Genomic DNA, 24829 nt, shown 5'->3' with positions numbered 1-24829 from the left:
AGCTGGGGCTGTAAATTTTCATTCGTGTTGGGATTTAATTTTCATAGATATTGGGAAGGTGATCTGTATTTGCATTTAACATGGTGTACGGATGAAGTAAGAAAAAAAAATATGATTGATGGGTGGAATTATTAGAAGCAATATTCAAAGGGCGATTGCTTTCACAAATGATCATTCAGCTCTCCAGGCATGGAAAGTGGATGACATCTTACTTATTGTGTGCAGTAAGTATCCTGTGATGCAATCTGTATTTATAAATACGTTCCTAAGTGCTTGATGAATTTTAGAAATAACAAAGCCATATCGCTCAACCTCAAAGGACGATTTTAACACTATTGCAGGAAGAAGAGGGTTAGAATGAGGTTTAAAATCCCATAATTGGAGCGCTATTCAAAATACTCTGACATCTAATGATTTCATAAATTTAGTAGTACTTTTTCTCCCCCTGATTCTTTAACCATTTCAGTGCATAAGAGAGAAAAGGGTTTACTGTTCCTTAGTTGTAGAAATCAACTGTGCTTCTTATTGAGCTTCTAGACACATAAATTTATTCAGAAAGGCTTGGGGAGCCTATAGTGTGTCAAGCCCTGTGCTAAGGACAGTGCACGAAAAGATGGGAATGTCTAGGACATTGACTTCAAGAGTCTTGCATATAGGAAATACTCAGAAGTAATCGGACAGTTGCTAAGCTTTCCTGAAATCCATCAGGAGTGTGTCTGGAAACATTTCCTAGAGTGTGTGTCTTTCCTGGAACCAACACTCAGGTGTGTCCTGGGAACCAGGGCACAGATGTGGAGGGTTTAAAGGAAAACCTTAGTCCAGCTTCTTCGTAGCAAGGTATAGATTCTTGATACTCACAGTATGGCCAGAGGACCAGCAGTGCATAAGTCCCCTAGGCTGCTGTAACAAATTATCACAAACTGGGGATCTTAAAATAACAGAAATGTATTCTCTTGCCATTCTGGAGTCCAGAAGTCTGAAATCCAAATGTTGGCAGTGCGTAGCTCCTCCAAAGTCTCTAAGGAGGACTCCTTACTTGCCTCTTCCATTGTCTAGTGATTTCCAGCATCTTTGGCATTCCTTGGCTTATAGACACATCACCCTGATCTCCACCTGGCCTTCTTTCCTCTGTGTTTCTGTGTCCAAATCTCCCCTCCTTAGAAGGACACTAGTCATTGGATATAGGGCCCATTGTGACCCAGTATAACCTCTTCTTAACTTGATTACATGTGCAAAGACCCTATTTCCAAATAAGGTCATATTCACTAAGGTTAGGACTTCAACACATCTTTTGGGGAGACACTGTTCAACTCACTACACCAAGCATCAGCATCCCTCAGGAGATCATTAGAAATCAGATGCCCCAACTCTACGCCAGACCTCTTGAGTCAGAATCTGCGTTTTTTTCAAGAACCCCTTGTGTTTTGTATGTACAATAATAGCATGGGTATAAGGCAAGATACAACATGTCCCACTCTAAGATATGCAGATAATTTAGTACAGTCGCAGTTTGAGAGATGGTACAACAGAGACTTGGCAGGATTGGCAGGAAAACGAGATGAAGAGGAAGGGAAGGGACAAATCCTGAAAGAGCATCTTGCTGAAGATTTTCGGGGGCTGGGACCCTGAGATACTTACCATCATGTGGGTACCGTGATCAGAGTTGCCTTTTGAGTTTGTGTGTCTGCTGTGGAGAAGAACTGATGGGATAGAAACTGGACAGAGGGATACATTTAAGACCATCCAGGGATGCAGGGTGGAGTAATGAGAACCTGCATCAAAGCAGCAGGGATGGAAACGAGCCATGAGATTCAAAATATAGGGGAACAAAAGGTTGGTTCCATGAGAAACGATGGTCATCTGAAGGTAGGAAGATGGAGAAGGAAGAATCAATGATGACCCATAGTGATACTGAGCAGCTTTGTGGACAGCGGGGCCGTTCACCAGGGATGAGGCAGTTCACGAGGACCAACTTCGAGGAGGTTGTAGAAATTTCGTTTTCAGACATCGACATTTCTAGGTGTCGGCAGCCCCTGAAGGAACAGGAGCTGTATATGTTTGGTACCCTGGAGAGTTGATGTGCTTAGAGACACATTTTGGGGGCCTCATCAGGATATTGGTCCCTTTCAAGCCGTTAGAATGAGTGTCATCGTCCCAGGAGAGAATTTAGAGGGAAGGAAAGAGAAAAGAGGGACAAGGACAGACTCCAGAGATAATGATCTTGACTACTCTTGTTTGGAAACATATTTGGAAGAGATAAAACCAATGGGATGAAATGAAGACACCTCCCCTTGGGTGTGTCAACAGAGCAAAGGGAACTCCATCCTGGAGACAGGATAGCGTAGTGGTCAAGCCCATTGAGTCTAGAGTCAGCCCTCCTGAGTTTGTCACTCGCTCTGTGATCTTGGACACATGATTCAATGTCTATGGGCCTCAGTTTCCTCATCTGTAAAAATTAAGGATAATGATCCTACCCACCTCTTCTTTAACACATAGTAAGAGCTATATATGAGCATTAGTCATTTTGATTATCACCATTATTATGCTAGGATTTCAGTTTTAGTATGGGGGAGTCCTTTCTTTTTTAAGCAGGTGTGGGTAACGTTTAGATGCCCTTTTTAGGGAAGTACTATTGTTTCTGGGCTATCAACACTCTGCAGCTTCAGCAACTTCATGGTTGACTCCTCTGCAGACAGTAACCTCAGAAAGTTATGCTCCTTCCATGTCAGGGGCATAAGAGTCTCATCATCCCGGCCCCCCTCCCCAAGTCCTCTCCACAAGATCTCAGAGACCCCAGAGCTCACCTGGATTGGCTGACACCTTGTTAAACCATTTCCCAAGCTCCCTTGGGAGGACTCTTTCTGAGTCTTGCTTCCTCTGCCTTGACCCCCAAATACCTTACTCAACCTCCATCTCAGCATCTCCTTGGTAACAGTTCAGCATGTGACAATGACCATGTCATGACACTGTCACAAAGGCACCCATCATCTCACAGGATGATGAATTTGGGGGCAAAGAGCAAACATTAAATGAGGTGATTCTTATGATTTACAGACACTGTATATGGTAGGCTTCTAGTAGTGGAAAAAATAAATTCCTGTCTTTCCATGTTATCTGGTTTTATCAATGAGTTACTAGTCAGTTCAGGGTCCCAATTCAGAACAGATGACACTCAAATTAGGATAATTTAAAAGAGATATTTACAGGGACTTCCCTGGTGGCACAATGGTTAAGAATCCGCCTGACAATGTAGGGACACGAGTTTGATCCCTGGTCTCGGAAGATCCCACGTGATGTGGAGCAACTAAGCCCATGTGCCACAACTACTGAGACTGCACTCTAGAGCCTGCGGGCCACAACTACTGAGCCCACATGCCACACCTGCTGAAGCCCGCGCGCCTAGAGCCCCTGCTCCGCACCAAGAGAAGTCACCACAATGAGAAGCCCGTGCACCGCAACAGAGTAGCCCCCACTCGCCACAACTGGAGAAAGCCCATGCACAGCAACGAAGACCCAACGCAGCCAAAGATAAATAGATAATTAATTAATTAATTTAAAAAAGAGATATTTACACAGTGTATTCATTCCCTATAAAAAGTGAACACAATCTTGATGGCTTGAAATAACACAAATTTATTATCTTACAGTCAGAAGTGGTCCTTCTGGAGGTCAGAAATGGAATTTTCTGAGCTAAAATCAAGTTTTAGGCAGGGCTGCATTCCATCTGGAGGCTCTGGCGGAGAATCCATTTCCTTTCCTCTTCCAGCTTCTGGAGGGGCCTGCATACCTGGTATGTGGCCGTTTATCCGTCTTCAAAGCCGGGAATTCCGTCACCTCTTTTTCCGTCTTTCCATCTTCGCTTTGACTCTTATCTTCCTGCCTCTCTCTTATAAGGGCCTTTGTGATTAAAATCCTCCTACTTTATGATCCAGAATTTTAGTCACATCATCAAAGTTTATATTTGCAATGGAACATAACATATTCACAGGCTCTGGGGTTAGAAAGTGACATCTTTGGGGGTCCATTATGCCAGTTACAATGCACCAGGACTCCGTACAAAAGAGCGGCTGTGTTACAGGGGAACTGAAAAGAAGCAGCAAGTAATCATAATACTGGAGATCTTTATTGCTTAGAAGCCCACTGGGAGAAGGGGAAGGAGGTTACCAGAACCTAAAGGAGATGGTCCCATGGAGAAAGGATCATGAGAAGAATTGCCTTTGCCTGAGAGACCCTGCCATCCTAAGAAGCACCATAGGGAGAAAGCCAGGAGAATACATACCCTCTAGTCGTGTTCCCTTCACCCCACTCTCTGATCTCCTTGGCAGAGCTCCGCATTGGCCAAACCCAAGCAAGACCATACGGTCAGGGACCCTATTGATGGAATCTATACCACTCGACCTCTCTGGACAGGCAGCAGGGTGAGGGTGACAAGCATATCTGCCTGTGTGAATAGAAGATTCCCAACCTCATTCACCCTCCGTGCCCCTCAACATGCATGCACATCCTTTATCTGGGACAGTATCCTGACCTCAATATTCCATCAACCTCCAAATCATTGGGGGTGGATACCAATCTGTTCACAGTCTACCCATAACCTTAAATGTCAGCCATCACCCTGTCCTTGACATCAAAGATAAAAGGACGTGTAAATAACTTCATTTGTATCATTTTTTTAGATTCCACATATAAGTGATATCATATGATGTCTGTCTTTGTCTTACTTCGCATAGTACGATAATCTCTAGGTCCATCCGTGTTGCTGCAAATATATACACATAACTAAATCACTTTGCTGTCCACCTGAAACTAACACAACATTGTAAATCAACGATACTCCAATAAAAAGTTGTTTGTTTTGGAATAAAAAAGGTAAAAGAGAGTATAAAGGGAGAAACAAGTAACAGGCTTCAGTCTGCTTCTCTGACCATGGTAAGAAGACCCGATTGGCGATGATACCTACTTTTCTGCATCACCAGTCTTCATGTTTCTGTCCATCTGCCAACAGCCCAACTTTAACTGGTGGAGGCAAAACCAAATGGGATTCAGCTTATTATTGTTTTCTTACACTTCTGTTTGTACCCACTAGTCACTGAGGTAGGCAGAAACGTGCTTATTTTTATGACATCCTTACGCCCTCGAAGTAGAGAGAACACCTGATTTTGAAGAACGTTTTCTCTAATCACTTCCAATACATCGTTTGCCTCGTAAAAATTTGCAGGTGCGCTCAGAACTGGGCAATGCCAGTGGCAGGTCACCAGGCAGAGATGGAAAAGAACTGCATTGGTTGCTGTTTGAATGAAATATTGATTACACTCTTCTTTTAATGCAGCTCATTGAGTGTGTGTAAATCTGAAAAATTTAAGACGCTCTTGCACTCTACCTCTAAAAGCAATAGAAATGGAATACATGTAGACAGGTTTGGGGTGGGCTAGTAGGGGAAATGGTATAGGCTGCTGTGTTTTAACTGTTGAAATAGAGGTGGATGTTTTCTTTTTTAGTGCAGTAAAATTCAGATAACATAAAAGCAAACTATTAACTATTTTAGAGTATACAATTCAGTGGCATTGGTACATTCACAATGTCTTGCAACTATTACCACTAGCTACTTCCAAAGCATTTTCATCATCCCCAAGGGGCATCCCATTCCCCTTAAGTGGTCTCTCCTCATTATGCCACTGGAGTGTGTGCGTGTGTGTGTGTGTGTGTGTGTGTGTGTGTGTGTTTAATATTATATTGTCACATAGGAATAAAAGCCAATCATTCCGCCTACCTTGGTTTATCTTGACATGGTGGTCCTGAAAACAGTTAATGCCATTCTTTTCTTTAAAGCTCTTTTTGAACAGGAGAAAATCTAACAAAGTTTAATAATATGTATGCATAGGAGAGACCCAGGGAAACTGACTTACTCTTTAATACTTTTATGCTAACTTTTTTTTATTATGGAAACTCTCAAACACATGCCCAAGAAGAGAGTGAATTCCTGCAGACTTATCGTGGATGTCCCATATTAATATTTACCATGGATGTGCCAATATAAATATTTGCCAACCTTTGTTATTCATTCCCCTGCTTCTGCTTTATACGTTTGTCTTTGTTAAAAGTCTGTTTTGGGGACTTCCCTGGAGGTCCAGTGGTTGAGACTCCACACTTCCACTGCAAGGGGCATGGGTTCGATCCTTGGTCAGGGAACTGGGGTCCCACATGTGTCACGGCACGGCCAAAAAAAAAAAAGAAAGTCTGTTATACCCAGTTCCAGAGAGCACACTTTTACCTGTCACCCCTTTAACACTCAGCTTTGACAGATATGAAGGTTATAAATAAACACGATGCCACTATCACATCTGGACTTGTTTCCATAGTGTCCACCTGGAACTCATGTCATGAATGTGACCTTATTTGGGAAAAGGGTCTTTGCAGAAGTGATAAAGTTAAGTATCTCGAGATGAGATGTTCCTGGATTGACAAGTGGGTCCTAAACCCAATCAAGTGTCCTTTTAAGAGACAGAAAAAGAGGAGAAAAAAAGACACAGAGCAGAAAGTGTGAAGACAGAGGCAGAGATTGGAGTGATGAAGCCACAAGACAAGGAGACCAAGAATTGCCGGAAACCACCAGAAGCTAGGAGAGAGGCATGGGGCCCATCCTCCTTCAGCACCCCTAGGGGGAACCAATCCTGCTGACACCTTAACTTCAGACCTCTGGCCTCCAGACTGTGAGAGGATATATTTTCCTCCTTTTCAGCCACCCAGAGTGTGCGAATTAATACAGCCTTCTCTAGGAAACTAATCCAGCACTGAATAGTTTCTGAAAGTCATCTAACACTTGTTCATATCCAAATTTCCCTGATCTCCCTAAATGACTTTTCTATACTTGGTTTGTTTGAATTAAGATCCAGTTTAGGTTTGTAGGACCATCTTAGTGAGAAACGCCAATTTGGAAAACATCCCATGTTGAGGGGTGGTCACATCCAGCCATGCATATAACAAACCCAATCTCTGTCAATATATAGGATAACGTGAATGGAAAATAGCTGCTCACATCTGTATTAGACATAAAGGTAAACAGCCCCAAAGTCACACACAACTTCGTATGTCACCGTGCAGACACAAATGCAAACAACACACACACAAAAATCTAAGAGAAAGTATCAAACAGAGGCACTTAATTTGGGAGACGGAAACAGCTCATCTAGGATGACCCAGTAAATACACGTGCATGCTTTTTAAAAATATTTATTTATTTATTTGGGTGTACCGGCTCTTAGTTTCGGCACGCGGGATCTTCGTTGCTGCGTGCGGGATCTTTTAGTTGCGGCATGTGGGATCTAGTTCCCCGACCAGGGGTTGAACCCAGGCCCCCTATATTGGGAACGCGAAGTCTTAACTGCTGGACCACCAGGGAAGTCCCACGTGCATGTTTTCTTCTTTCCTCTCTTTTTCCCAAAAGATAAATGGGGTATTTTGTGTCCTGGGTAGAATGTGGCACTGGATATGAATTTATGGAGTTCTTATGCCCCACCATCCGAGATCTGTGAACCATCATCTGTTCGGTTTGGAGAAACCCCGGGATTCATATGTAAGATAGAGTGTGAGATATGCTTCCTTACTGAGACTGGATGTCCCAGGAGGGCTTACTGAACTCAGCTGAATTTACATTAGATTTGACATTAGGGCAACCTGTCTTGCGTCTTTTGTGCTGGATGGATGTAGCTCATGAGGCTGAAGCAATTAGAGCCAAGGTTTATTTCCGTCTGTTTTGTCCAAGAACCTGTATCTGACCTTCCTAGATAAACACCTTGATTTGGGATCTATCAGGTAGAGATTTTTCACTGTTTTTCTCTGCCTTACCTTTTCCACACTTTCCTGATGCTAATGGATGCCCTGAAGGAGAGGTAATTAATAACTGGATCTAAGCTATCTGAGAGAAGTGATGAATTTCTTGTATGTTACTAAATTACTCCTTCCTCCTATGCAGACTTGGTTACATAAAGACACTAATTTAGAACTGTGATGAGGAAGCCTGATGCCTCAGAGGATGGACCATGGGAGACAAATTACTCAATATTTTCACATCTCACATTTTAATTTTGTACTCTCTGCTATACTTCGGATGCGACTACAAATAGCTTCTTTGAAGGTCGCCGTGTGCTTTTTAGCGTGTTAAACGTAGAAGTGTGGTTAGAACTAGGTGTTTTTAAATCCTTTGCAGAAAAAAAAAGATCTTAAAAATTATCAGCCAAAATGTTCCTTCCTGTGCTCAAAATATCTTTCAGTTATGTTTGAATGTTTGATATCCACATGTGTACCTATTACAAATGTGGTTATGAAAATCCTGCATTTATTAAAATGAGATGTTTTAATCGTGCAGTTTTAGAAAAGATCATCTTAAAGTCCTGTCATTGAGTTTTAATTTTATCGTACAATCAGGTCTTCAGTACTAACAGATCCATATAATGTGTTGATAAGTATTAAGATTAACCATGAAAATGAACTCTGATATAGTGTGTTTGTAATAAACTCTTTTAAGGGGCATGTGCAAACAATGAACGTTTGAACTGTTCTAGATATATGTCTTCTTTGGGACAAGAGGAAACAAAGATACTCGTGAATATTATAACTGAGACTCTTGTGTATTTGCAGAATATAGGATCGCCCTTTTGACCCAAGCAAAGCAGTGAATCTGAACTCTAGGAAGTGACCTCCAGAGTTTATGTAATTTCTGAGCAGAAATCAACAAAAAATTGAAAGTTGCACATATGACACATATCATAGTTTAGAAATCGAAACCAATTCCTCCTGCTTAAACCACTGAGACATCTGAGGTTCAGTACATTTAACCAACTATGCAACTTTGTTTCCCAACGTGTCCCCAAACCACAGCAGATTTTTCTAGAGTTGCAGCTCCAAAGCAATGTGCTCCGTACTTGTAGAGCAAGGGGTGGCTGAGAGGTGGGCATTCAGGGATAACTGAGCACTGCACCTTATCCTTTGTATTTGGTCGTTGCGTACTAGGGCACGGCTTCTTGCCCGGGATACCCAAGTTTTCCTAGTAAATGATGCCAGCACGTTCAGAATGGGTAGCTTTCTGTTCCACCAAACAGTGAGTATTGACCTTAGGCTCATGAAAACGTGATTAGAATCTGTCCACTGTCTCCCCTTTTCTTTCTACTCTTAGTTACCCAGGAATCCAAAGTCATTATTACAGTTTTCTTTAGTAGAATAATTGACACCCAGTCCGAGAGGTACCATCAACAGCTCCACTTTGCAGCGAAGGGGGATTACGATACTTTGAGGGTGTTTGGCTAACTCCTTTGGCTACACTATGGGGTGCCTTTCCCACCTGTATCCCCAAAGACTTTTGCAATCATGGCCTCTGTGAAGTGCATACAGCAGAATGATGCCTTCATACACTTCGGGGAGTGCATGATACCTTCACGTGTCTGTGAAACACAGTATTCACTGTTACCAACTTTTCCTAACGTCAAGCAAAGGAGAACAGCAATATATACTCTGTGTTGCTCTTTTCATTCCTTCGCCTTAGTTTATTCTATTTGGGTATATCTGAGGCATCTTGCATGCTTGCCATAAGACGGTGTACTTTAATTCAATAGATAGCGATCATTATGTTGTTTTTTGCAAAAGTTCAAACCCTACGCATTACACATGTTGAAAGCAGAAATCACACACGTGAGACACAGTGTTTAATTCATAAAAGTTTGTTGCATTGTGATCGCTGTATGTTACGTTCTCTGAAAACTAAGTTTTCAGAGAACGTAACATTATGTTCTGAAATACGGATGCACACATTATGTTCATTACGGACCTTAAAATGCTAATAATTCAGCGTTCTGAATATGAAAGCGTAGCAACTTGAAAACAGCTCTTTTTTTGTCCTCATTACACAAATGTGTGATTATATGAACCTGGAATTAGCAAGGAACTCATTGTGTTAAGGTTTTTAGGTAGGAGCTTATTAATCACTGAAGCTGACTTTCCAGAGCTTTTATTTCTGGGGTGTAGAGAGGGCAGGTAGGATCCCTACATCATAGGATTGCTTTGAGGATTAAATGGGGGAAATGAGCACGAAGTGAGACGGACTGGGCCCTGGGAGCCTTTGCTGCAGTGCTTGCACCTGGGCAAACGTCTCTGCAAGCAATAGATACAAAGAAACTAAGGGGGACTAAAAATAACTACTTTCATGCACAGCTGGGGCAAATCAGGAATAATAAGATACGGAAGGGCTAAAACCAACTGCCTCTTCTCGGGGGCCAGGAGCAAAAGCGGGGTCCTGTGCATGAGCCCTGCACACAGCACCACCCAGGGGGGTGGGCAGTCCACCTGAGCCACCGCTCTGGCCCGACCCACCAGTCCGTCCTCACCCTCACCCCATTTAAGGAACCAGCCCGCCGACCTCGGGGAGCGTACAAGGGCACCTGTTACTTGTTTTCACTCCTTCCTGCTGTAGCACGAGTCCCAGTAAAGCCTTGCCTGAAATGCTTATGTGATCTCATCAGTTTTTATGGATTTAAGAGCCTGAAGACCCAGGTCAGTATCATACTTTGTGGCACCCCAGATGGAATGTCCATGGGGTCTTTTCCCCAGGAGAGGATCCAGGCACCTTCGGGACCACCAAATGCAGCTTCCTGGTCCGTGGGTGACAAGCGACCACCAAAACCTCTTGTTTCAGCACCGCCATTTGGTAAGTCTGCCTTTGTCACCCTGAGGGCCTCAGGACCCTCATTCAGGCAACGCTTTCCTTCTCCCCTTTGTCCTTTTTCCTCTCCTGATATCTCTCTCTACAGCTCCTCTTTCTCTGTCCTCTCCTTCGGAGAGGGGGTAATTACAGAATCACTCCTGTGAGCTCGTGAGACCATGCTCCCCTAAAAGCAGCATTCCATAAATGTCTGCTAGCACGGGTTATTTTATACTGTATTCATTTTACGTTTTCGTTTGCTCCTGGAAGAAAATATATCCAATTATTATACTAATCCTTATCCTTATACTAAGACTATGCAATTGTCTTTTCTATGTTGCATATCAACATTTGTGCAACATTTTAGGAAGCCTGCCCTATATAGAGACCTACTGATGAAAAAATCTGGGGAAGTTTTTTTGGAAAGAACTTTATAATGGCTATATAATGGATTCGTTTTAAATAGTTAAATTATCACAGCTCCTATGTGTGCTAAAAGTCATTGAAACATACACTTAAAATGGATGGGGCCCCTGTGGTGCAGTGGTTGAGAGTCCACCTGCCGATGCAGGGGACACGGGTTCGTGCCCCGGTCCGGGAAGATCTTACATGCCGCGGAGCGGCTGGGCCCGTGAGCCATGGTCGCTGAGCCTGCGCGTCCGGAGCTCCGCAAAGGGAGAGGCGACAGCAGTGAGAGGCCTGCGTACCGCAAAAACAAACAAACAAACAAAAAAACGGATGAATTTCAATCTTTGTAAATGATAACAATAAAGATGTTTAAAGAGCACCATAGATTTTATTGACCAGCCAATTTGAAATAGAGCTTTATAAGATAATATCTAAGGGATAGACTCGAAATTAAGTTTCTGATTTTAAAAATCCTTTTTACAACTAACTATTCAGGAATCGCGAAAATTCTGTAACTCACTTGCAGCTGAGGAAGCAGATGGTGCTTTGCCCTATCAGTCATGACTTTCTCCTAATTGTCTAAGATCTACTGAGCCTCTTCTTGGTGTCCCTTGCTATCCGTGTCTCGTGGTGGGATACCCTGGGATGTTGTTGCCAAGGAATTGCACCTTAGGATAAACTTCAGAAAATTATTTCTTTCGGCGTATGTAATTGTTGAGTTTAAGCACTATGTCTTCATTAGCAATATTCTTTCAGAGCTTTGCAATTCTCCAACATGGTGTATGAAATCTCAAACCTTTCTTACTCACGATCTTAGGAATGAAACCATGTCTTCAAAGGAAAAAACGCCTATCTATCTAGAATTAAATATTCAATAAAAATAGCCTTCAGAAGGAAATCATAAAGAAAAACGACAGAGAGGATCAAAAATCAATACAGAGAATTAATGAACCCAAGAGTTGTTTCTTTGAGAAGATCAACAAAATTGACAGATCTTTACCTAGACAGACCAAGAAAAAATAGCAGTCAAATTACTAAAATCAGACATGAAAACTTACCTAAATGAAATGGATTATAAGATAATGCTATGAACAATTATATGCCAAATGTTACGTAACATAGATGAAACGGGCAAATTCCTAGAAAACACAAACTACCAAAACTGATGAAAGAAGAAATAGAAAATAGGAATAGATCTGTAAATTATACTTCAAAACTAAAGGAAAAATGAAAATATTTTTAGATGAATAAAAGCTGAGAAAATTCAGAGCTCAGCAGGCAATGCACCTTCATTAGGATTTCTTGTCGTTTATCTTGAGGGGAAGTAAAACCAGATAGAAACATATCTACACAAGGAATGAAGACAGTTAGAAATGGTAATTATACAGGTAAATATAGAATAATTTTATCTCTTTTCATTCAGTAAATCATAATTTATCATGTAAAGCAAAATAGTGTAAAATATTCTGTTATATAATACATGTAAAAGGAAAATGTGAGACAAATATAGTACAAATTAAAAGGGGAATATGGATGTTTAAAATTTGAGGTTCTTACATTATATATAAAGCGGTACAAATTATTTGAAATTTGCCGGTAATAAGTTAAAATATTGTAAACCATTAAATTATTTGCCGGTAATAAGTTAAAATATTGTAAACCATTAAATAACAACTAAATCAATAAACAAAGAGGCACAAAAAGCCAATAATGGAGCTAAAATGAAATGCTAAAATAGGTCTAATCTGAAGAATAAAATGTATGACAAGTTGAAAACAAATAACAAGATGGTAGACATATTTTTATAATATTTATAATTGCGTTAAAGTAAATGGCCTCTTCCAGGACTATTTCAAGAGAAATGTAAAGTGAGCCCAAACTCTGAGTTACGTGTATAATTTTAAATATTCTACCTGCAGCCATCATTCAAAAAGTAAACTGAAATGGGTGAAATAAATTTTAAGAATATATTTTATATAATGTGACATGTTTCAGGATGTAGTGAATGAAAATATGAATGAGATGTAACATCTTTTGTTGTTGTTGTCATTGACCATCCAGAATTATCCATGGGTCAAATAAGGAATCACAGGGGAAGTTGTAAATATTTTGGATTGAATGATATGGAAACCATAACTATCCTATCTTTTGTCTTGTAGAATCTGAGGTGATGGAAATGCCCTTTCTCTTGATAGTAATAAATGTCCTTCATCTTGTGGGTTACACAGGTTGAAACTCAAATTATTTCCTTTTGTTTGTGTAAAAAGTGGATGTGTAAGAAGCTAACATAATGAAAGACCAAAATGCCAGAATGATCAAACAACGCCACCAACAAAAATACAACATTTGTGAAAACAAGACAGATAAATAAAATTCTCTATATTGGAATTTTATTTATATGAATAAATGAATTATATATAAATGATTAATATAAATTAACATATTTATAGTAATAAGGTTCTAGAGCTTCAGGCAGGACAAATTTATAGGCAGCAAAAGGCAACAAATTTGGAAAAAAAATTATCAGAATGACTCAGAGAAAAGCATGTTGAGTACAGTCTTCAATTGGCTATCAATACGGTATATTCTGTGCCTACTTGGACACTTTAAGGAACAACTTCCTTCCTTCCTTCCTTTCCTTTTCTTTCTTTCCTATTGAGGTATAGTTGATTTACAAAGTTTTAGTTTCAGGTGTACAGCAAAGTGATTCAGATACACACACATGCACACACACACACACACACACACACACACACGTATATAAATTCAGATCCTTTTCCATTATAGATTGTTACAAGATATTGAATATATTTCCCTATGCTATACAGTAGGTCCTTGTTGTTTATCTATTTTATATATAGTAGTGTGTATATGTTAATCCCAAACTCCTAATTTATCCCCCATCACTTTCCCCTTTGGTAACCATAAGTTTGTTTTCTATGTCTGTGAGTCTGTTTCTGTTTTGTAAATAACTTCATTTGTGTCATATTTTAGATTCCACATGTAAGTGATATCATATGGTATTTGTCTTTGAGTTACTTCACTTAATATGATAATCTAGGTCCATCCATGTTGCTGCAAATGGCATTACTTCATTCTTTTTTATGGCTGAGTAATATTCCATTGTATACATGTGCCACATCTTCTTTATCCATTCCTCTGCTGATGGACACTTAGCTTGCTTCCATGTCCTGGCAATTGTAAATAGTGCTTCAATGAACGTTGGGGTACCTGTGTCTTTTTGAATTATGGTTTTCTCAGGGTTTATGCCCAGTAGTGGGATTGCTGGTCATATGGTAGTTCTATTTTTAGTCAAAAGCAGAAAAATTTTATGGAACTATTATTTCAGTAACGTGATTTTTGCGGGGGTCCAGTAGATCTCAGAAAATAACATTCAAGATGTCCTGTGACCCCAGAATCCTGTTAAATAAGTCAGATAGTATAAGTATATTCAGCAGGTCCAAATATATCAAGGGGTAGCCGGGATATAAGAGGGAACGTCTCCTGAATAATAAGGTATATGGGTAAGGGCACAACGGTTCAAAGTGAACTCTGTTCTATTTTCTGTCATGCGTTTTACAATTTTTTCTTTAAAAAAAAAATCCACCTCAGCATCACCAGCTGTCTCTACTGCTTTTTGTTAATCCTATCATATCCATTTCTGTGAAAACAAAATGTGTTAGACCAAAAAAATTAAATGCAAAGGAGAAAGAAGGTATTTTATTTTTGTTCTTTATTCCTCTCCAAATGAGGTCAATTTGAGACACTTCAGGATGTGAAATATGTATGTCCAAAGCAATTCACCCGTTAATAATGTATCTGTGGTTTTTCCTCTGTATTTTTTCTAAAATGTAGGCAAAAGTCAGCAATTATGTGAACTGACAAGGCTTTGCCTGTTTTTACTTTTCAATCGGAGATCTTCGTGTTAAAGGCATAGCTATGAAGAAAGGCAGTTGCCAAGAGACATCTCTCTTCCTATTTTGTTTTTAATGATTTCAGCGAAACTATGAGAAAGGAGTCGCTGTGAATTGAGTTTTTGGAAACCATACATGAGTTTTTCCGGTTCTGCACCTCATCCTTTCTCAGTAAAAGGTTGACTTTATCTTGCCTTCCTGAGCTATTTATGCCATTTGCAGAGATCTAAACAGATGTGTTTCATTCATATTTCATTCAGAATCATGTCTTCATATGAAGGTTTGATTTTTTTTCCCCTGAAATTATTTAGACTTTAATTTCTTATTTTCTACTTTATGTGGAAAAATCCCTTAATCTTTCTCTAATGGAATTCTTGGACAGAAACTAGATCAATTTGAACCAGGAGCATTATTTAGTCTTTAGAATTGTTTTATGTACGACTGCACTTTTTCAACTGAGAACACATCATATTTTAAAAAATAGGTAAGTATGGGCAGTAATGAAGTGTATCTGTCACTTGCACATTAATGTCTCTGTTCATGTTTCTGTCGTGTATTTCACTCCTACAAAAAGTAAAGTACATTTGTTTCTTTTTTTTCTGTTGCAAATTCATTTCTGGTCGTTTTACCCCATAGCAGTAAATTCACAGAGGCTCAGAGTCAATGGTCTTAAACCCCGAGTACCATAAATCAAACTTGCATTGGCTTTATAATTTCTGTTTCATTTCTTTGGGTCAAAAAAGTTCCATCTTAATTGGGAACTATCTTAAGATGCATTTTTCTAGAATACTGCACAGTTTACTGAGCAGAGGAGAGCACTTCCCTATGGTATTAATTAATCCATTTCCTCCTTGCTGCCTTTTGAGGATGCATGGTGAAAAATCCCAGAGGGAAAGAAGAAAACCAACTCTCCATCACCCACATTTCTGGAGGCCTTGAAGGAAAGCAGGACACATTTTCCATATTTAAAATAATGTGGTGTCAAAGACTTCCATGATAAATATGGTGTCTGTATTTCCAGCATAAGTACAGATGATGTACTTGACGTCCACACAATTGTAGAAATATCTGTGTTTATTATTGCCTTTACCATTACTTTGATTTTTTAGTTCATTTATTATTGCCTTTACCATTACTCCATGCCCCTTATGTAGAGCTGGAGACATAAAAATGTAAATTTGACAAAGTTGGGTTCACTTTGATGAACATTTCACTCTGTATGTAATGTCCACCAAAATGTGGACATTACAGGAAAACTGAGGTTAGTAAGTGGCAGGTACAATTAACTAACATCCATCCCATACATAATAAGTATATGAATAAGATAGATACCTTAACGTTGTATATATATCAGTATAAACATTATATATAATATGGCTATGTTTATTTTGCTGGGGTTTTTCTTTAAATGAAAAAATAGTGACATTTAGTCAACGCCTTTCATCACTTATAGCAATTACCTATACATGGTGATGATAGTCGTACGTTTAATAAGTTAACACAAGAATTTACCTTTGTTCTTGAAATAAACCTCAAGCCATCACAGTGAATGTTTCTTTAAACATCAGCTGGATTCTATTTGCTAGTTATTTAAAACATATCTATCAATTTGTTGTTGTTTGTCTGATATCGCTTGGATTTTGTCAGTACTTTGCTAGCTTCGTAATCAAACGTGGAACTGCTTCGCCTTTTCCGTGTCCTAAACCAAGGTAAATATTAGCAAGTAAATCTTATTTTCAAAGAAGAAATTTCTGAAGCCATCTGGAAATGCCGTCTTGGAGGGGGAGAACGGGCGAGACAGGGAGTGAAGTTGGGTCTCTCTGGGATTATATAATTAGTCAGTTTCCAGTTTCTCTTTCTTCTGGGGGAGAAAAATGGATGTACAGCGAGGCATCCATTTTACTCAAGTTTTCAAATGCATTTGCACGGACTGGACCACACAAGTTGATTTTGATTCCTTGACCTCCTTCATAGCTAAGATTTCGTCTGCACATTTCCTACGTTATACATTTGGACTCCCTGCCGTTTTTTATGATGATCATGTTAAACAGTTTATCTGTCATATTTTTTCTTTACCAAAGAACCCATACTAGGAAGTTTTGTTAACTTTTATCCTCATGTATCTTTTTTTTAAAGATATATATATTTATTTATTTTTGGCTACGTTGGGTCTTCGTTGCTGCGTGTGGGCTTTCTCTAGTTGTGGCGAGCAGGGGCTACTCTTTGTTGTGGTACACAGGCTTCTTATTGCGGTGGCTTCTCTTGTTGGGGAACACGGGCTCTAGGGCGCACGGGCTTCAGTAGCTGTGGTGCGTGAGGGCTTAGTAGTTGTGGCTCGTGGGCTCCAGAGTGCAGGCTCAGTAGTTGTGGCGCACGGGCTTAGTTGCTCCGCGGCATGTGGGATCTTCCCGGACCAGGGCTCGAACCTACGTCCCCTGCATTGGCAGGTGGATTCTTAACCACTGTGCCGCCAGGGAAGTCCCTATCCTCATGTATCTTTTAAAAATTTTACCCTCTATTAATTCCTCTGTAATTCCTGCAGCATCTATGTACTTCGGGCTGTTGTTGTCTTTTGGATTTTGCTTGGCAAATGCAAGGTGTGGTTAGAAAGCTTCCTTCAAGCATCAGCACTGTTCAGCATGATGAACTGGTTTCTGGAATAATATAACTCTGTTACTCAAAGTAACTTTATGGTTCCAACACTCCTGGCTGCAGCATTCAGAAACATTACTATTTAAAATTTCATGCCCACTAGGCATAGACCATATCACAAAGGATATCCAACATGAGTATGAGGAAATAGCATGGCTTCCTGTTAGCAACCACACCAGAGGAATTTAAATATACTTTGGGAATTTAAGCCCAGTATTGTTTTCCAAAAGTGTGAAGGAAGCAGGGATACTTAGTGGAAAACATTAAATTTTAAAGTTTTTCCACCAGCAGAACCCTATTGAATGTAAAGTGCTAATACGTTACTTCTTCTGATTTCTTTCCTCTTTCTCCTACTAGGTTTGAATTACTCAGCATTTGACCTAGACAGGAATTTCTAACCATATGCACAATTATAAGAACACCAGAGTGTTTCAAATATAGCTTCTTTTGTTGAACATGAAGTAGAAATGGTTCATTCCATTAATGCAAACCATCTATTTGAGTCAAATGTTTTGGTGCTGCTATCCAGCTTTTTTTCTTTTTTTTTTTTTTCTGACAAGCTCAGTTGTAAATTTGGCCACTTATAGGTTGGGTTTCTAGTACGATAGAGACCTTCAATTGTTTCACAATATCTGTATAAAATACTTTCTACTGAAGAAGTGTGATTACCCATATTAGCACTAATGGAAAATGTCTCCATGCCAGGTCGTTTTCAATAAACATGCACCGGGTGTCCTGGAACAGGGCTAAGCACTGGGGTTTGAGGCGGTGCCCTTAGGAAATTACGTGCTCCTTGGAATTTTATCACCGTCTTACTTTGTTATTTAACAAAAACTTGTAAAATAAACTGATTGAAAGAAAAATCCCTACATCGACTCTTTTCACAGCAAAGATTCTTAAAGTTGGGCTTTATGCATTTATTAGCTACTCTAAGACATCACGTTCAAATTTGGGTAAGAAAAGAATTTAGGACAAAAACATTAGATGCCTGTTTTAAATTATCATTTTATTTTATTTTTATTTTTTTCCAGCTTTATTGAGATATAATTGACTTATAACGTTGAGTACATTTAAGGTGTGCAGTCTGATGATTTGTTTATATTGTGAAATGATAATAACAATAAGTGTGGTGAGAACTTTTAAAATCTGCTCTCTTAGCAACTTTCAAGTAGATGATACAGTATTGTTAACTGTATGTTTACTGGATTTATACGTACCCATGCTGTACATTAGACCCCAGAACTTACTCATCTTGTAACTGAATGTTTGTACCCTTTGACCGACATCTCGTTTTCTCCACCCCCCCAGCCCCTGGTAACCACCGTTCTCCTCTCTGTTACTATGAGTTTGTTCTTGTTGTTTTTTCAGATTCCACATACAAGTGAGATCATACGGAATTTGTCTTTCTCTGTCTGACTTATTTCACTTAGCATAATGCCCTCAAGGTCAGCCCATGTTGTCCCAAAAGGTAAGAACTCCTTCTTTTTAACTTATATATATATATTATTTATAGTAGCCAAGATATATATTCTATATAAACATATATATTTTATATATTACATACACATATACAATATACATATATGTGTACACATATACATATATAATATATATCTTGGCTAATGTAAATATATGTATACCCTTTTCCTTTGGCTATATACCCAGAACTGATACTGCTGCATTATATGGTAATTATATATTTAGTTTTCTGAGCAAGTCCATACTGTTTTCCATAATGGTTGTAGCAATTTACATTCTGACCAACAATATACAAGGGTTCCCTTTTCTCTGCATCCCTGCCAGCATTTGTTATTGCTTGTCTTTTTGACCATGGCCGTTCTAACAGGTGTGATGTGGTATCTCATGTGGTTTTGGTGTGCATTTCCCTGATGTCCATTTAGTGACATCCGTTCCCTGATGTTTGCATCACCTTTCCGTGGGTCTGTTGATAGTTTGGTTTAGTCCCACTTGTTTATTTTTCATTTTGTTGCTTTTGGTTTCACATCCAGAAAAATCATTGCCAAGACCAATGTCAAGGAGTGTCTCCCCTGTGTTTTGTTCTAGGAGTTATATGGTTTCAGGTCTTTCATTTAAGTTTTAACCTGTGTGAAGTTACTTTTTTGTGAGTGGTGGTATAAGATGGGGGTCCAGTTTCATCATTTTCATGTGGGTATCCAGTTTCTTCAGAAAAATTTATAGAAGAGACTGTCTTTTCCCCATTGAGTATTCTTGGCTCCCTTGTCCAATATGAGTTGACCATATATTAGATGTCAGTTTTAAGGTGTGATAATTCTAGGTAGACTATAAGTTCTGGCATGTGTGGGATTCTTTAATAATTTAACTCAGTAGGGCGTGAAATGGCTATCAAAGCAGCACAAGTTATCCAAAGCAAGAATCAATTCACCCTGACTTATATGAATTGTGTCTTTTGGAATTTTCAGTCAGTATTAGCTAAGAGAAAGAAAACCACAAGTTTACTTAATATTCAAATTTAGTCTTTGAAGTAAACCAGTGTATTTTCTTAATGTTCTTAAGGCCATTTTCATATTAGCAAATAATGGTTTCTAGTACTCTGGCATCTAACCCACCTGTTATAATTCTCTCATCGCCTCTATTTGGGTGAAGTGCACAACGCAACAATCGTACGGAAAAATAAGAAGGATGCGACCTGTATGCTGAAATGCTTTGCTGTTTTGTAGGGACATGGATTTTGTAGGGCTGGTGGCTTTGAACACTCCCAGGGGAGCAGGAATTGTCTAGGCATTTCGAGGGGGTGATGGGCCTAATATAAGACTCTGTGTCTCAAACTGACGCATCTTGGTTTCACATCCCTTTTCTCCCTTCTGATGGAAGTGCTAATAAGTAGAAAAACGGCCAAGAGACTGTCAGTGCAAAAAAGGAATAATAGGAAAAGAAGAGCTCTTTGGGACGTGACTGCATTTTTAAACAGCTGGGGAATGAAACCCTGTTATTACTATTGTTCTATCGTCTTTGTTTTTAAGAAACTATTCCTATATTCTGCTTTAAGACAAACCTGAAATCAACCTGCATAGATCATGCTGGTTAATCAGAGAGGGGGAGAAAACAAGAAGAGAATAAATAGGTTCATATAACATTCTTTTTTTTAAATATCCTTTTCCATTATGGTTTATCATAGGGTATTGAATATAGTTCCCTGTGCTCTACAGTAGGACCCTGTTGTGTATCCATCCTTTGTATAATACTTTGCATCTGCTAATCCCAACCTCCCACTCCATCCCTCCCACACTCCTCCCCCTTGGCAACCACAAGTCTGTTCTCTATGTCTGTGAGTCTGTTTTGTAAATAAGTTCATTTGTGTCATATTTTAGATTCCACATATAAGTGATATCATATTGTATTTGTCTTCCTCTTTCAGACTTACTTCACTTAGTATGATTTACATTCAGCTGTCCAACTTTCCCAGCACCACTTGCTGAAGAGACTCTCTTTTTCCCATTGTGTATTCTTGCCTCCGTTGTTGAAGATTAATTGACTGTAGGTGTGTGGGTTTGTTTCTGGGCTCTATATTCTGCTCTTTGTATCTGTATGTCTGTTTTTGTGCCAGTACCATGCCGTTTTGATTCCTGTACCTTTGTAGTATTGTCTGAAGTCAGGGGGGGTTCTGCCTTCTGCTTTGTTTTTTTTCTTCAGAACTGCTTTGCCCATTCTGGATCTTTTATGGTTCCACAAAAATTTTAGGATTATTTGTTCTAGTTCTTTGAAAAATGTCATGGGTAATTTGATCAGAAGCACATTAAGTCTGTAGATTGCTTTTGGGTGGTATGGCTAAATGCCTCCATTTTTTTGGGGGGGGGCTGCATTGTGTTTTCGTTGCTGCGCGCGGGCTTTCTCTAGTTGCAGCGAGCGGGGGCTACTCTTCGTTGCGGTGCGTGGGCTTCTCATTGCGGTGGCTTCTCTTGTTGCAGAGCACGGGCTCTAGGCAGGCGGGCTTCAGTAGTTGTGGCTCACGGGGTCAGTAGTTGTGGCTTGCGGACTCTAGAGCGCAGGCTCAGTAGTTGTGGCACACGGGCTTAGTTGCTCCGTGGCATGTGGGATCTTCCCGGACCAGGGCTCGAACCCATGTCCCCTGCATTGGCAGGTGCATTCTTAACTACTGCGCCACCAGGGAAGCCCCAAAATGCCTCCATTTTTGAACGTGCATCCCATGAGAAACACGTAACTCAGATAGTCCTGCACAGAACACCAATTACCTCACCTTTTTCCTAACCTCCAATCACCTTTCCCCATACCTAAGACCACCCTGCTTCTTCATCTTGTAAATATCTCAAGCCCCTCCCCTTCAGGGAGGTGGGTCTGAGATTTGTTCTCCCATCTCCTTGCTTGGCTGTCTTGTGAATAAACCCTTTCTCTGCTGCAAACCCAGCATCTCAGCGTTTGTCTTGCTGTGTGTTGGGCAAACAAACCTGGGTGGGTTACACCTATTCATCTAAAACTTGTGTCACCCCTCTTCTAAAAGAATACCCATTGGTGGGGATCAATCAGTACCAGGAGTTACTCTTACACACTCAGAAGAAAAGAAGGAGAATTGGGTGGCTTGGGTATTTCTTTTAAGTACCCCAATTTCTCCTCCCTAGTGAAATTTCTTCTATGCTGCCCTCCTGACACACCCTCAGATGGGAAAAAGGAGCCATGCAAGTGTGTCCTGTGGCTTGAAAAACGTCTTCAGTTGATTAAGGAACTCATCCCTGATTCTAAAGGAGAGATTCCTCTCCTAGAAAAAGCTCCTGGGACTAACGGTTAATGGTACAAAGACTTGGGTGATAATACTTACAAGTTACTGAGTCTCACATGCAACCTTTATGGTTAGAACTTTCATTATTTCAAGACTTGGAAAAGTCCTGAAGTAGTAAATCCAAGTCTTCAGAGCACAAGTCATTCCTCAATCCTTTTCAGTGGTTGTGATTTTCTCATACTATGACTATTTTCAATCCACATACTTATAGGTTCTGGGAGATCCAAGGCATAGCAGTGGTCTGGGGGAGAAGGAACAGCCATGAACCAGAATATATTTCTGTGTCCCAGTAAAATTCTGCGAGGCACATCCTATTCTTATACACCAGTACAATTTTGCCCTTATGTAGGATTCCAGCAGCTCCATGGTACCATCACAAAGTTATAAACTCTTGCCAGTGGAAGTGTCCACCCAACATCATATAGTAGATGACAGATCAGGGGTTTAAATCCAGAACTTCTGCCTAAAAAGTTAGTGCAACATGGGAGATACACCTGAGAATTTGTTTTATTCATGGGGCCAAAGTTTACTAGAAAAAAAACACTGGTTAAGAAAACTTGAGGGGCTTCCCTGGTGGTGCAGTGGTTAAGAATCCACCCGCCAATACTGGGGACACGGGTTGGAGCCCAGGTCCGAGAGGATCCCACATGCCGCGGAGCAACTAAGCCCGTGCGCCACAACTACTGAGCCTGCGCTCTAGAGCCCGTGAGCCACAACTACTGAGCCCGCGTGCCACAACTACTGAAGCCCGCCTGCCTAGAGCCCGTGCTCCACAACAAGAGAAGCCACTGCAATGAGAAGCCCGCTCGCTCACTGCAACAAAGAGTAGCCCCCACTCACTGCAACTAGAGAAATCCTGTGCGCAGCAACAAAGACCCAACACAGCCAAAAATAAATAAAATAAAAAATAAATTTATTAAGAAAAAGAAAAGTTGAGTTCTAATTCTATTTACTGCTTTCTAGATGGTAGATATTGTACAAGTCACTTAATGATTTGGGGCTACACTTCCTTCTCTATAAAACGGATTTAGTTAGTAATGCTTATCCTCCTCTCAATTTTGTTTTCACTGCAAGAATAAAAAGAGAAAATGCATGGGAAGGTCTACGTAAGTTCTACAGCATTATAAACATGAAAGGTGGTATTACTTATCGATATTTTTATGCTTCCCTTAGAAGCTCAAGTAAAGCAGTCCTTCCTGTAAAGGGCAGTTTCCTTCTTCCTGAAATAAATTCTGATACTAAAAATCATCAGATTTCTTTTTCCTTAATGAGAAATGGAAGAGTTTGCTATAGTACTTTTGACCTCCATCTTGACTATAAGTACGCAAGCTGGACTTTTGTGTGAAAGGCGTTCTGTGAAATGACTGATTCAGTAGAACCTTGACAGTTATCCAACCATCGTGACCAGCGTTCTGGCATCGCATTCTTGTAGAATTCAGCCTTACGATGGGCGCAGGTGGGCACACCTGTATTGGAAGGTTTAAACTCTGTGAGAATAAATGGGAACTTGATCTGTTGAGGATTCGTTTACCTGAAATCATTTGATGCACCCCAAATATAGATGTCTGCTAGTATCTTACTATCTTTAAGACTCATAATGTATAGAACTGCAGTTCATAGAACATTATTGCGGTGTCAAATTAAATGTCTGAAGCCATAAAACTGCTCACCAGTCATTTATGGAGAACTGACCTTTTCTTTTTATTTAATATGTTTTACAATTTTCTTTTCCAGGAACCACATTTTTTAAAAGTTCTGTTGTAGGGACAAAGCGTCCACCATCTTTGGAATTTGCACGTTGTTAGTTGTTGCCCTCTGCGGCTACCTTCCCTAGCTGATAGCCCACAAAATCAAATTATGAAAAACATATTGATTTCCAAGACATGTAAACCTGTAAAAATTGTTTTTCCATGTTTTGAATTTGAGTGACTGCTTTCATTTTTGATGGTGTTTGTGTAGTGATATCTAAACTCCGTCAGAAATTTGCCATTTGATAGATACTCTTGTTAAAATAGGCAAACTGCGATGGAATATGTAACTGTAACATTTAGACTGAGGCAAAACAAATACTAGAAGGAAATTTCAGTGTGGCATATTTTTCCCCATAGGGATTGTTCGAAAAGAAACCATTTTCTAGATTTCCTTTCAGTTCTTTGGAAGATCCTCCAGTGGCCAGCATAGCCCGATGTTTTTTTGCTGATTTCCAAATTTGGGGTTGGGTCGCGTAAACACACCTAGAATCTAATTGCAGATTCTAGATCTCTTTTCCCTATCAAGAGAGTCATTTCCACAATACCACCCTAGTTTCCTTCTCTAATACAGGTCACTCTTTTTTCCTCCACTTCATGACTTACCTCCTTCGTCTCACTTCGTGCAAGAAGAAATCCATAC

Source organism: Aethalodelphis obliquidens, unplaced genomic scaffold (assembly GCF_003676395.1).
Source record: "Aethalodelphis obliquidens isolate GAN/ISIS:26980383/991018 unplaced genomic scaffold, ASM367639v1 scaffold91, whole genome shotgun sequence".
NCBI lineage: Eukaryota > Metazoa > Chordata > Mammalia > Artiodactyla > Delphinidae > Aethalodelphis > Aethalodelphis obliquidens.
The sequence above is the reverse complement of the archived record's forward strand: the minus strand, read 5'-3'. Positions refer to the sequence as shown.